Here is an 11808-nt window from a genome sequence, read left to right on the forward strand (position 1 = left end):
TCTCTGTGTAAATTTGAAGGTTGCTTCCTCTTGTCTGGGCCTCAGTTTCCTATCTGTGGACGAGAAATATCCAAGGTCCTCTACAGCTTCGACACTACATTTAATTTCACAACATAGATAGATAATCCATGTCTTAGACTGTTTTGTGTTGCTATAACAGCTTGTTTGGAGGTTCTAGCAGGGGAGCACAGCTACTGGTATACCCTTGACTGAAGACCACTCCTCCTTTATCAGGGATGGTCGTCCTCTTTGCCCAAGCATGCAGCTTTGGGAGGGATGCACATGGAGTGGTGAGGGAGGAAGGGAACACCTGCCTAGCCAGCCAGATCAGCCAAATCAACCCTGGTGACCAGTGGGGTGACAGATGTCACAGCCAGATTGCCCTCACTTCCATTTTGCTATAACAGAATACCGCAGACTGGGCATTTATAATAAATAAAGTTGTGGTTCTGGAGGCAGGGAAGTCCAAATCAAGAGGCCTGTATCTTTCATGAGCCTTCTTGCTGTGTCATTCCGTGGCAGAAGGGCAAAGAGAGGGCAAGAGGAGTGAACCCAATCCCACAATAATAAACCCATTCCCGCAATAACAGCATTATTCTGTTCATGAGGGTGGTGCTCCCATGTTCCAAACATCCCCTATTAGGCCCCACCTCCCATCACTGCCATTTTGGGGATCACGGTTTCAGCACATGAACTTTGGGGGATATATTCAAACCATGGCCATTCATTATTTGAAAAGTGATGTTCTAGGCCCCGGAGCAAATACAGATGGAGTTACAGTCCTTGGCCTTATAAAGGTCACAACCTAGTGTAGGGACAAATAAGAAGTCAGCATCATGAATGCTATGGTAGGGGATGAATACAGGACTGAGGGATCTGAACCGGAACAGGGAGAGCCTAGCCACTTGATCAATGTATGGGCCCATTGCCCTCAGGGAGGAGCTGTCTAGAAATGTTTGTCACTGCATAAAAACATGAATGATGGAGACCAGGGCCTCCTAGGTGGCACTAGGATTTTTTGCTTTGAATTGGAATTATCAGTATGGAAAATCCCAGCAGAGATGACCTATGTGAAGGACCTTCTTTCCTCTTTTAGTCTCCTGCCTTCCTGGAAAGAAAAAAAAATATCCAAGTCTTCAGAATAGATTGACCTTTATGTACAGAAGCTCTTGGGACACGCAGCTCAGTTTAACAAGTACTGTTTGTGTGCCTGAGAAATGTCTGGGAAGATGCAGAATCACATGTGTAAAGAGAATTAATCTATCTTTTGCCATGATTGTGTTCAGAAGCTGATTTTCAAAGACAGTTTCAATTTTCCTAGCTGTCTGGGTGACAGTTAGATGCGTACAACCTGTGCACACTCTTCCCTCTTTTGTATTTAGTCTGCCCAATTTAATTTGTTTAGATTCCATAGGCTTTTATTGATTGTCCCTTAGAAGTTTAGCCTAATGTTGACAGCCTAGGGGTATGAGAGACATCATTAGCCAGAAATTTCTTTTCTAGCTGGACTAATAAGTCTGATACCCAAGAGTCAGTGAACAGAATGATATGTTCATTGGGGACTGCTGAGTAAATTGGTGTGAGTACCAGGATTTCTGCCCCAGGCTGAGAGATCTGGATAGATGGATGCTGAAGATGATTCTCCAGGAAGTCTTTTGGAGGAGTCTGCACTGGAGATGCGTCAGGTGGGCATTGCGTGCCAGAGTGGAGATGCAGGGGGAGGGGGCCGATCAGCAGGTGAACTTAGCATGGGTATTCAGCTTGAGCTAACTTTCCAGTCTCATCCTCAACTCGTTGTTCTTGTGCCTTAGTAATGAAAACATTTATTCAATGCGCAAGGCTCTAGCAGGCCTCTGGATTTTTGCTTGTGCTATTTCCTTTGCTTAGCCTCTCCACTGCCCCACTCCATCTACCAGTAAAACTCCTAGTTATTTTTCAGTTCTGGTGTTCTTCTGCTGTTTTGACCTCATGACTTTGCCTCTCCTGGCTTCTCATAGTGATTTGTTTATATAGTCATCCTTCAGAATCCCATAGGCGATTGGTTCCAGGACCCCACTGCAGATAACAAAATCCATGGATGCTCAAGTCCTTTATATAAAATGGTGTGATGTTTGCGTATAACCTATGCATATCCTCTTGTATACTTCACATTATCTGCAGGTTACTTATAATACTTAATAGAGTGTAAATGCTATGTAAATAGTTGTTATACTGCATTGTTTAGGGAATAATGACAAGAAAAAGTCTGCATATGTTCAGTAGAGGCACAACCATACATCTTTTCCCCAAATATTTTCCATTCAAGGTTGGTTGAATCCACGGATGTGGAAGCCACAGATAGGAAGGGCTGACTGTACTTCTGTTTTAGTTTGGTACCTGGAGCATGACAGACGCCCAAGAGATATCACCTGAATAAATGAATAACTGAATAAATGACTGATTATTAAGTTCTGTGTCTGACTCACCTGCTGGCACTGTGAAATGTTTCCTGGGAGAGGAGTGGAGGGCACCGAGATGAAAATGTGGGTGACAGATTCAGAGCAGGGAGACCACTGGGCTGCCCTTGGTGGTGGGGTGGGGGAGATACCCTCTGGAGGGGGTGTAGGACATCGACTTTTATTTATTTATTTATTTTTACTTTAAGTTCCGGGATTCATGTGGAGAATGTGCGAGTTTGTTACATAGGTATACGTGTGCCATAGTGGTTCTCTGCACCTATCCACCCATCACCTAGGTTGTAAGCCCCACATGCATTAGCTATTTGTCCTGATGCTCTCCCTCCCCTCACCCCACCCCCCACGGGCCCCGGTGTGTGTTGTTCTTCTCCCTGTGTCCATGTGTTCTCATTGTTTAACTCCCACTTACGAGTGAGAACATGCGGTGTTTGGTTTTCTTTTCCTGTGTTAGTTTTCTGGAGGATGGCTGCCAGCTTCATCCGAGGACATCGACTTTTTGATGAATAGAAGCACACAGTAAAAATACTCTCTAAGATATACTACAGACATTAAACATTCGGGGAAAAACCTGACTCTGGAATAATCAAAGAACTACAAATAAAATCAGCAATGAAAGCAAGGAAAAGAACTGCAAACAGAAGCCCCCTTATAAATCTAATAAATTAGAGGTGACTGAGTAATTGGGGGAAGTAATTTTCTACTGACTGAGGGAGCATAATTGGGATAGCCTTGTGGGGGGCAATTTGGCTATATCAAAATCATTAAAAACTTGTATAGTCTTTCACCCAGCAGTGCCATTCCTAGAAATTTATCCTAAGAGAATAATTACAGATGTACCATCAGAGATGTTTATCTCAACATATTTGTAATGCAGACATCGAAAATCAACCAAATATCCAGCAGTAGGGGCTCAGCTTTAAAAATGGCACTCTTATCTATGGCAGATAAAAAATAATGTTGTAGAATAATAAAGACACAGGGAAGTGTTTACAGTGTGTTTTTCAGTTCAGAAACCAGCATATATGGTAAGTTCCCAATTATGTTGAAAATGTGTCTTTTCACACAAAAAGACTAGAAGGGTAATTAGCAACTTATAGCTTTTGGTGGACAATTTTTATTATCTTCTCTCTAAAAAAGAACACTTTCAAAATTTTCTACCAGCCACATGTATTATGTTTATAAGAGAGGGGAAGCAAGTGTCAATTAAGAAAAAGAGAGAAGCTTTTGGAGAGCATTGTTTGAGCATCACTAGGTGGAAAACTAAATGGGCACATCATTTATCTTGCAAATTCCAGACAGGTAGTGTTTTCAGAAGGAAGAGTGGTCTTAGGTCCATTTGTGTGAGTATATTTATAGAAGTGAAAGCTTTGGGGGAAGGAAATAGATTGATTTTTTTTCCCCTTGAACTTTTGAAATTATTTTTTCCACTCCATTTGTAATTGAGCCCAGGGAGCTATTCTTATTTCTTCCTTTCTTGGGCACTGCGTTAGACCTAAAAATGTTAACTGGCTTAGGATGTGGGTTTTGCTAAAATGATTCCCCTTGAAGTCTTCACTGGGCTTTCTCATGCTTAAAAGTGGGGTCCCACAGAAGATCACTTTCTACCTAATGCACTTTGCTCCTGAATTCTTTGGCAACGTTGGGGTGGTCAGAAACCACTCCTGCCTTATGGTTCTGGACCCCATCAGCCACATGTGAGGGGCTCAGGACTATGCACCTGTGTTGGCACTGTCTGTTGGAGAGGTTTATTTAGGGGCCAATCTGGCATCACCTTATCCTGTGGACGTAACATTAGTCTGCAGAAAAAGAGATCAGAGCTGGGTAGAATCTCTTTAAATATTAAAGATAGTGATGCCTTTTGCCACACATCTCCAAAGAGCTCTGAGCGTTTCAGACATTACCTCATCGTTAATTTTCACAGTGTTCTTGGGTGAGAAGCTGATGGTAAGTATTCCCTGGTCTCCATGTGGGGCAGAACATAGCAAATTTTAGGTAGGTAGTAGTAGTTCTCCTGACTAGATATCAATTGCTAAAAGAAGATGGGGGCATTTTTTGAGCATCTTCTTCACAGTTGTTCTGCATTACTCAGAAATTAAATTGCCTTCCTGCATTTTGCCCCACTAACACTTACCGAGTGTCTACTGTGAGCAAGGCACAATGCTGACTACTGCGGCTAGGAGCGAAATGTAAATGTCCTTAGTCCCACACATGGGGCCTTTGGTGATATGGCTTCTTCCACCTGCCACTCGTACCCCGATACCTCCGCCCTACTTCACATACCTTTCATGCCTCATCGTCTTCATCCTAAGCTGAACCTTTGGTCTTCAGGGTAGCCCAGTGCCATCTCCCTTCTGTGCACTTTATGCCCTTCCCCAGGTGCTGCCCCCATTGCCTTTCTCCCTACCCCTGCAGGTCTTACTTTCCTGTCCTTCATGCTCTGCTCACCTTCTGCACAAAGCTTTCTCTGATAGCTCACTCTACTTTATCCACAGCTGGATGGGATCTCCTACCATCAAACTCCCAGGCATTCTACTAGCCTCTCTGCACTGGTCCTTGCTCTTTTTTACTTGTATTTTAGTGATTTATGTGCACTCCTTGATGACTTTTCAAGCTTCTTGACTGAAGAGATGTGCAAGTACTCAATGCATAAAGGAATGAAATGGGCATAATTTCAGGCTGGCAGTCACCAGTTTGTGCCTAGCCTTCTGAGGTACAGAGTCACTGATAGAACCCTACTTGACCTCCCCTCTCCTTTGATCCTTCTTCACTGAGGCCCTTTGCTGCCTCCCAGTCGGTTCTGTCCTTGCCTTGCATCAGTACCCATACCATCTTTCAGTTCATAGCTGTGTATTGAAAAGTATTCCTCTCTTATGGTATTTTGGGGAGACACGGGAAAAGAGAGACAATTGGAGCATGCTTTTTTTTTTTTTTTTTTTTTTTTCCGACAGGGTCTTGCTGTGTCACCCAGACTGGAGTGCAGTGGCGTGACCTTGGCTTACTGCAACTGCCGCTCCCCTGAGCTCAAGCGATCCTGCCACCTCAGCTTCCCAAGTAGCTGGGACCACAGGTGTGCACCACCGAGCCCAGCTGTTTTCTTGTATTTTTAGTAGAGGGAGGGTCTCACCATGTTGGCCAGGCTGGTCTAGAACTCCTGACCTCAAACGATCTGCCCACCTCAGCCTCCCAAAGTGCTGGGATTACAGATGTGAGCCACTGTGCCTGGCCTGAAGCAGTTTTAAGGTTACCCCTGGGCTGGCCACGATGGCTCACTCTTGTAATCGCAGCACTTTGGGAGGCTGAAGCAGGCGGATTGCTTGAGGTCAAGAGTTCAGGACCAACCTGGCCAACATGGTGAGACCCCATCTCTACTAAAAATTAAAAAAAAAACAACTTAGCCAGGTGTGGTGGCACACACCTGTAATCTCAGCTGCTTGGGAGGCTGAGGAACAAGAATTGCTTGAACCCAGGAGGCGGAGGCAGAGGTTGCAATGAGATGAGATTGCGCCACCACACTCCAACCTGGGTGATAGAGGGAGACTCTGTCTCGAAAAAAGAAGAAGAAAAAAAAAGAAGGTTACCCCTGTGCTTATTTCTTTTTCAACCTCTGTAATGCACACCACCCACACTGCATGGGATCCTAAAATTGCAAAGGGCTTTATCCAGAGTAGTCTTTGTCCATGAGCTGGCACAGAGGCTAAGATCATCCTGTGCTCCACCTGTGGCAGGCTGTGTGAGGCTGGGCAGGTTATTTAATCTTCCTGTGGCGTCATTTCCCCATCTGTTAAGGGGGGATAATGTGCTTGGGGGTGACCTACCTCCCTGGGTTGCTGTGAGGCTTAGTGAGCTAATGCCATTGCTATTAAGTTTAACTGAACACGACTAGGCAGAACTAGCAGGAGACCAAGTATTATGTGGCACAGAATAAACTCTACAACTATAAAATGGATGCATCCTGAGACCTTGGGTGTTATCTTCTGTGTTGCCCTTGGCACAGAGGAAGCCAGTTTGCCAATCAAGGACCTCTAGGGTTTCCTCTCTCAGCTGGCTCAAGTGGTTGAGGTCTTGAGGATAAGAATGGCATCTGCAGGACTTCTGTGCCTGTCGTGCTGAAAGGAGAAGCCAGATTCGTTGAGAGGCATAGCCGTAGCTGCCCAGTATCCGCAGACAAGGAGGGTCACGGTCCTGTGAGGAGGGGGCCTGTGTCACAGAGATGCCACCCAACTTTGCCCACATGGCCTGGCAGTCAGTTTTACTTGGGCTTATTGATGAGCTACGGGAAGGTCATTTGATATTCACATTCTTGTGGCCGCAATGTTGGGAATATGGCCTTTTATCTTTAAAAATAGCTGTGTGCTGGGAGGCCCGGGAGCAGTGTCCTGGGATGGAGGGGAGGTACCAGCAGTGGGAAGAGGTGTGGATTTCTTTCCGTGGAAGAGTCCCTTCAGCTCTGCGCCACTGGTAAGTTGGTGTTTGCTCATTCTGTAATGTGTGCTGCTTTCTCTAGACTGTTCTTGGAAAGGGAATTGTTTTGGTTCTTTTCAATTGTGATATCTTCTCCATATCTTAAAAAAATCTGTTTCTGTGGTATATTTGTTCTTGAGCACTTACCCTTTATGAAACCTGTTTGAGTAAGATCCTTTCAGTCTTCATAATTGCAATTTATTTATTATGGGTTCTTCTCAGATTTAACTGGTAATTATTTCTCACATTTGTTTTGTGTTTTCAAAAGGCAGCATCCTTAACCATTATATATATAAATAGGATAATCATTAAATACTTTTGGAACTAACTTGCCAACAGGTTTTCAAAATTGGGGGATCATAGGATGTGAGACCCCAGACTAGAGACTTTCACATTGAGTAAGTCTCTGTTTCAGATGGGTGCAGTGATGTCCTGAGAGGGTAATGAGTGATCTTTGGTTACACAGCTAACTAGTGACCGAATCAGGGCTTGGATCCAGGTCCCCTAACTTCCTTGTCCATGCCTCTCTGGTCAGCTCTGTAGAATTTAGCCTCTGAATTACAAGTGAGTGAAAAGGGGGGAAAAATCACTACCTAATTTAACTTCTCCATATGTCTTAATTTAATTAAAATGAATCTTCTAGTTTTAGAAATGCCTATGCCACAGCTGATCCCTTGACCTTGACTCGCTTGATTCCTTTGATGGTCTGCATTGAGGATTCTTCAAGTGTGGTCTCCACCTGTCAAGAGCTTGTGAGAAATGCGAACTCTCAGCCCCACCCCAGACCTAGAGAAACTCTGGGGGTGGGGCCCAGCAACCTGTGTTTTAACAAGTCCTCCAGGTGATCTGATAGGCAGTGAAGTTACAGAATCACTGCCTGCTATGGCTTAAGTCATCCTCTCCATGTGTTTGACACCCAGGGCAGTGACTCACTTTGTCTCTTTTGTGGATTCTGAGTTTTCTTTACCGAAGAGAGAGTGTCTCTGTTGCTGCTGCCAGCTTTGAATAATGATCCCCTTTCTCTACTCTGCTTCTCTGCATTACTACTGTACACACACACCTAGCAGGATTGAAAGATAGGTGGGCCAAAAATGGAAGTAAACAGGCTGGGCGCGCGGTGGCTCACTCCTGTAGTCCCAGCACTTTGAGAGGCCGAGGCGGTTGGAACACCTGGGTTCGGGAGTTCGAGACCAGCCTGACCAACATAGAGAAACCCCAACTCTACTAAAAATACAAAATTAGCCGGGCGTGGTGGTGCATGCCTGTAATCCCAGCTACTTGGGAGGCTGACGCAGGAGAATCGCTTGAATGCGGAAGGCAGATGTTGCGGTGAGCTGAGATCACGCCATTGCACTCTACCCTGGGCAACAAGAGCAAAACATCATCGTAAAAAAAAAAAAAAAGAAAGTACATAGGGAATTTCAACAAAAACAGGTTTACAGATAGAAAAAAAATGTCTCAACCACTGAGGTATGTTTTCTGTGTTTAAACCTTGCTACTTCTCTAAGTACACTGATAAATTAGACTGTGTCTAACTGTAATTATACTGGGTTTTCTATCATTTGTTTGTTATTTTATTCATTCATTCTGCAGATTTTTTGTACCTTGTATTTGCATGGCACATGTTAAGTGCTGGGGGAGATGTATTCGAATTTTTCGGGAGGTAGACAACATGTTCAAAAGTAACTATAATCCAAGCTAGCCAGTGATAAATACTGGAGAATCATCTTTAGTAAAAGGGCTACGGAAGCCTAGAGATGGTAGAGAGCATGTGTGAGGGAGGGGGACATCAGGGAGGACTTCATGAAGACAGCAGCATTTAGACGAAGCTTAAAAGGAGGTGGAATTTGACATTGAGAGTTTGGGTGTGGGTAAATAACATTCTAGGCAAAGGTGCAAAAAGATCAAAGCATGGCAGGAGGCTCAGTGCAATTTGTTAGGATGGGGGTTATGTGAAAATGATTAGAAAGAAATGAGGCCATGTAAGTAGGTCAGTGTCAGAAGGAGAAGGATCTTCAAATACTCACTTAGGAGTTTGTTCTTTATCCTGAAGGCAATGGGGAGCCATTGAAGGATTTTGAATAAAGGGGAGATATGGCCAAGCTGTGCTTTCAGTAAAGTTTATCTGCCATCAGCCTATGAAGTAGATTAAAGTACGTGAGAGGGAGACTTTCGTTGTTTTTATTTTGTAACTGTTTTGCAGCAATTTGTTGATAGATTGAAAAATTGTCTTAATGTTTAATTGGGAGGTAATTGCCTTTCTTCTCGTGGTCACTGGATTTTGAAATAAGCATCCAGGGCATAGTTTATTGTCTGGGGAATGCAGCTGTAACGTTAAAATGGGGAATCTGCAGGAAAATAAGAATTGCTTAACAGAATGGCTTTATAGGAAACTTCCAGAACTAACTTCTTCCTTCCTTCTTTTCTTACGAACATTTTCTTTTAAACAAAATGTATTCGTATTCATTTTATCCAGTAATGATCTGGTATTGCTAGATCACATAAAATCTACAAGTATTGAACACTTAAAGGCTATTGAACACCTAAAGGCTCTTTCTTGCCTTTTCCTACTCAGCCTCCAGAGCTGTTTTCCCTCTCACTCAAGAACTTACTTTGTTAAAGTGCCTAAATCAAACTCATTTTGCAAGGATCTGCCTTATTTCAGCGGTAGCTATAATGGGAATAGTTGTAGGAAACTTGAATGTCCTGAGTTTTTAAATATGTTGTGACTTCTAGTATTTGTAGTATAGAGAAGGCTCTGTTACTGTTGATTTTTTCAGTAGGGCTGTCTTTATAGGGCCTTGGCTTTGGCTTATTCGCCCCATTGATTTTAGTCATTCAACCAGTATTTAGTGCACATCTATTAGGCACTGAAAAATCATGGTGAATCAGACGACCACGACCCTGCTCAATGTGGAACTTATATTCTAGCAGGGGATATATACAAGTAAATAGTCAAATATAGTCTGAGAGAGGGAAGATACTAGGTACTGTGAAAGCACCGACCCAGAGTAGAGGTCAGAGAAAATTTCACAAGTGGGGTATAAACTGAGACCTGAAAACTAACTGGGGGCTGGCATGGTGGCTCACTCCTGTAATTCCAGCAATTTGGGAGGCTGAGGTGGGTGGATCACCTGAGGTCAGGAGTTTGAGACCATCCTGGCCAACATGATGAAACCCCATCTCTACTAAAAATACAAAAATTAGCCAGGCATGGAGGCACACACCTGTAATCCCAGCCACTTGGGAGGCTGAGGCAGGAGAATCGCTTGAACCTGGGAGGCAGAGGTTGTAGTGATCCAAGATCGTGCCACTGCACTCCAGCCTGGGTGACAGAGCAAGACTCCGTCGCAAAACAACAACAACAAAAAACAAAACAAAACAAAAAAACAAAACAATTGGGGTAGGTTAGTTAGCCTAGGCTTGCGGGGAGACAACTGGGGGGAAATGGCCTGCTAATGAGTATGAGGTTTCTTTTTGGAGTGATGAAAATGCTTCAGAATGGATTGTGGTGATGGTTGCACAGCTCCATAAATATACGAAAAACCATTGACTTGTGTACTTTAGATTGAATTGTATGCTATGTGAATCATATCTCAATAAACCTGTTTAAAAAGTCAACTAGGGAAGCCAGCAGCAGGAAGGGTGTACCTGGCAATGAAACAGCACATGCAAAGGCTCCATGCCATGAACAAAAAAGGAAGAGATTCACTAGGTCTGGAACCTCTTGGGAAGTGGAGAGCAGTAAGACAGAGGAAAGTGAAGAGGCTAGAGAGTCCCCTCTCTCCTGGGGCCTGCACAGGTAGGTCCTTGAAGTCCTGTAAATTATAACAGCAGCTACCACTTACGAAGGGCTTATCAAATGCCTGGTACTGTTCTAAGCTGTTTACATGCATTACCTCATTAATTCTCACAACAACCTTTTGAGGCAGGTACTGTTGTTATTGCATCTTATAAGTGGGAAAACCAAAGCACAAAATTGTGAAGTAACCTGCCCATAGTCACAGATCTAGCAAGTGGCATGGCTGAGATATGAGCCTGTATTAGTCTGTTTTCACCCTGCTGATAAAGACATACCTGAGACTGGGAAGAAAAAGAAGTTTAATTGGACTTATAGTTCCACAGGCTGGGGAGGCCTCAGAATCATGGCAGGAGGCGAGAGGCAAGAGAAAATAAGGAGGAAGCAGAAGCGGAAGCCTCCAGTAAACCCATCAAATCTCATGAGACTTACTCACTATCACGAGCCTAGCCCCCATGATTCAACTACCTCCCCCTAGGTCCCTCCCAGAACATGTGGGAATTCTGGGAGATAAAATTCAAGTTGAGATTTGAATGGGGACGCAATCAAACCATATCATTCTGCCCTTGGCCCCTCCAAATCTCATATCCTCACATTTCAAAACCATCATGCCTTCCCAACAGTTCCCCAAAGTCTTAATTCATTTCAACGTTAACCCAAAGGTCCATAGTCCAAAGTCTCATCTGAGACAAGGCAAGTCCCTTCTGCCTATGAGCCTGTAAAATCAAAAGCAAGCTAGTTACTTCCTAGATACAATGGGGGTATACGTATTGGGTAAATACAGCCATTCCAAATGGGAGATATTTGCCAAAACGAAGGGGTTACAGGTCCCATGTAAGTCTGAAATCCAGCGGAGCAGTCAAATTATAAAGCTCCAAAATGATCTCCTTTGACTCCAGGTCTCACATGCAGGTCAAACTGATGCAAGAGCTAGGTTCCCATGGTCTTGGGCAGCTCCGCCTCTGTGGCTTGTAGCCTCCCTCCTGGCTGCTTTCACGGGCTGGCGTTGGGTGTCTGTGGCTTTTCCAGGCTCCTGGTGCAAGCTGTTGGTGGATCTACCATTCTGGGGTCTGGAGGATGGTGGCCCTCTTC

Source organism: Colobus angolensis, unplaced genomic scaffold (assembly GCF_000951035.1).
Source record: "Colobus angolensis palliatus isolate OR3802 unplaced genomic scaffold, Cang.pa_1.0 Scaffold181, whole genome shotgun sequence".
NCBI classification, from domain to species: domain Eukaryota; kingdom Metazoa; phylum Chordata; class Mammalia; order Primates; family Cercopithecidae; genus Colobus; species Colobus angolensis.